Source organism: Phyllostomus discolor, chromosome X (assembly GCF_004126475.2).
Source record: "Phyllostomus discolor isolate MPI-MPIP mPhyDis1 chromosome X, mPhyDis1.pri.v3, whole genome shotgun sequence".
Taxonomy (NCBI): domain Eukaryota; kingdom Metazoa; phylum Chordata; class Mammalia; order Chiroptera; family Phyllostomidae; genus Phyllostomus; species Phyllostomus discolor.
In genome coordinates this window covers 50782185-50784425 of record NC_050198.1, presented here as the reverse complement: position 1 = coordinate 50784425, position 2241 = coordinate 50782185, and the positions used below count along the sequence as shown (strand labels likewise).

Here is a 2241-nt window from a genome sequence, read left to right as displayed (position 1 = left end):
TTTTTTTCCTAGAGGTGTGGGCCAAAGATATGAGTGCACATTAAACATGGCAAAATACAGTACCTCTTTTTAGAACCCTGCTTGTAATGCATGAACCACCTATTCAGACTCCTCCTTCTAAAATATAGCCATCTTCAAGAAAGCAAATAATAATGTAATCTAATTTCTGCCTTGCTTCCTCCTATCTTCCTATAATCATCTTTAAGTTCCCTCCTTAATTTCATATACTTAAAAGAAACTGAAAAAAGAAAGCTGTTATTCTCTGGAGCATTTGAGATCTTGCTCTCTGGCATATCATCGGATTGGATCAAATACAGTTGCAAAAATTCTCTATAGATTTGGACATTTGTTTTAGTTTCTTCCACTGTGATGATGTTCTCTCCCCCTCACTCCCTCAATGGAGAGAGAGGAGAAGGATCATCAATAGCAAATGGCAGTTACTGAAGCAACACCAAGAACCGACTGACTTCATGTTCAGGAGGGAACACTATCTCCTCCTTATGGTTTCAGGTCCTCTACACATTCAGAGAAACTTCTCTAGTAACAAACTATAGAAATGATCCCTATAAGTATAGTCTTAGATTTGGACATTTCTTACACTGACAAAGATCATTTTAACAAATAAGAATGTATACAACTTGAGTATTCTCCTAAGGAAAAACAAAAAGAACATTTATTCCATGGACACCACTATCACTGCAAATAATTTACTTCTTTCTGAAATTGCTTCTAAGCCAGTTTTATTAGTCATAGAAGGAAAATTATAAGAAAATTCATAGTCATATTACTGAAAACTTGGTTCTTCTCACTGACACAGTAAAGAATTAAAAATCAGCAAGACAAAATTGAATGAGTAAAGTTTTATTTGTGTATTTTCAAGGGAGAGAATGGGCGGGCTGAGGGTGGTGAATAGGGCTTAGCATAGAAGCAACAGGAGAGCCTAGGCTGGGCTGCTTTAGCTCACTGGGAAGCCAGAGAAAAGGGGCCTTACAGACAGGTTCAAGGGATTAGCCTGGACAAGCTGCCACCTTACCATTGCCTTAAGGCAGTGGTATCCAACACTCAACCTGCAGGCTGTGTGCAGCCCAGAATGGCTATGAATGCAGCCCAACACAAAATCATGAATTTACTTAAAATCCTTTTTTTTTTTTTTTTTGGCCATCAGTTTTCATTAGTGTTTGTGTATCTAATGTGTGGCCCAAGACAATTCTTCTTCCAGTGTGTCCCAGAGATACCAAAAGTTTGGGCACCTCTGCACAGAGTTTAGGAGATGTGTACCTGTGAATAAAGGAGCGGTGGGAGGGGGAAGAGAGGAAAAGGAATGGTACTGGCTGATCCCCAGAGGGAGAACACACGTGTCTTGAGGCTTTTTTTTAATGTTTTTTTTTTAGATTTTATTTGTTTATTTTTAGAGAGGGAAGGAAGGGAGAAAGAGAGAGAGAGAGAGAGAGAGAGAGAAACATCAATGTGCAGTTGCTGGGGTCTGTGGCCTGCAACCCAGGTATGTGGCCCGACTGGGTGTCTTGAGGCTTTTATCTCTATCTTGCAAGTGGGAATCTTAGGGACAGTCTCCTGGTGTAACCGGAAAAGACACCGGCATTTGGGCTGCCTGTCACTACCAAATCCAATAAGCAATGACAGTGATTGACTCTTTTATAGGCGCTTTATTCAGATGGCCGGCGATCCGAGAAGATGGCGGGTTCATACCCTAACAAACCATCTCACTCTTTCTTTCCCAGCCAGATCTTTTATAAGGGGGTTGGGGGAGGGCAAATAAGGTGTCAGTGAAAGCCTTTGAAATTCAATAGTTGCCTCCAAGGGAGAAGGGCAGTCACTTGCTTCTTCCTGGTACTGAAGTCTCCAGATGAGGTAATCCCCAGTCAGTGACCCAGGAGGTCAACTGAGGAATCCCAGGCACCAGGATGGGTCTTATCTGCAGTTACTGAAACAAAAACTTAACATACACATTACTTGCTAGATTTATGATTATTTACCTTAAGCTAAATTTTCCCAAGTCTTAAACCCCTATCACTGGGAGGGTTTTGGTAGAATAGTCATCAGTTTTCCAGGTGTGCTGTTTCAGGGTCATGGTCTCCACTGATTGGCCAGTGACAGGCCAGGGGGTCTTTAGTCATTGCAATTGGTTCTGGCATCACCCAACTAGTTTTGCTGCTCTTCTCAGCCTGGAGCTGAAACACAACTGAATCCTAGATGTCACCTCCAGGGAGATGACCTTGTGTA

At 41.8% G+C, this 2241-nt stretch overlaps 1 non-coding gene across 1 annotated transcript; it reads right to left on the bottom strand.

Moving 5' to 3' along the window:
- Window positions 1-360: 360 nt before the first annotated feature.
- Window positions 361-579, bottom strand: LOC114505930. The gene has a single exon (XR_003685366.1). It is a non-coding gene; the product is annotated as a small nucleolar RNA U3 (small nucleolar RNA).
- Between the last annotated feature and the right edge of the window lie 1662 nt (window positions 580-2241).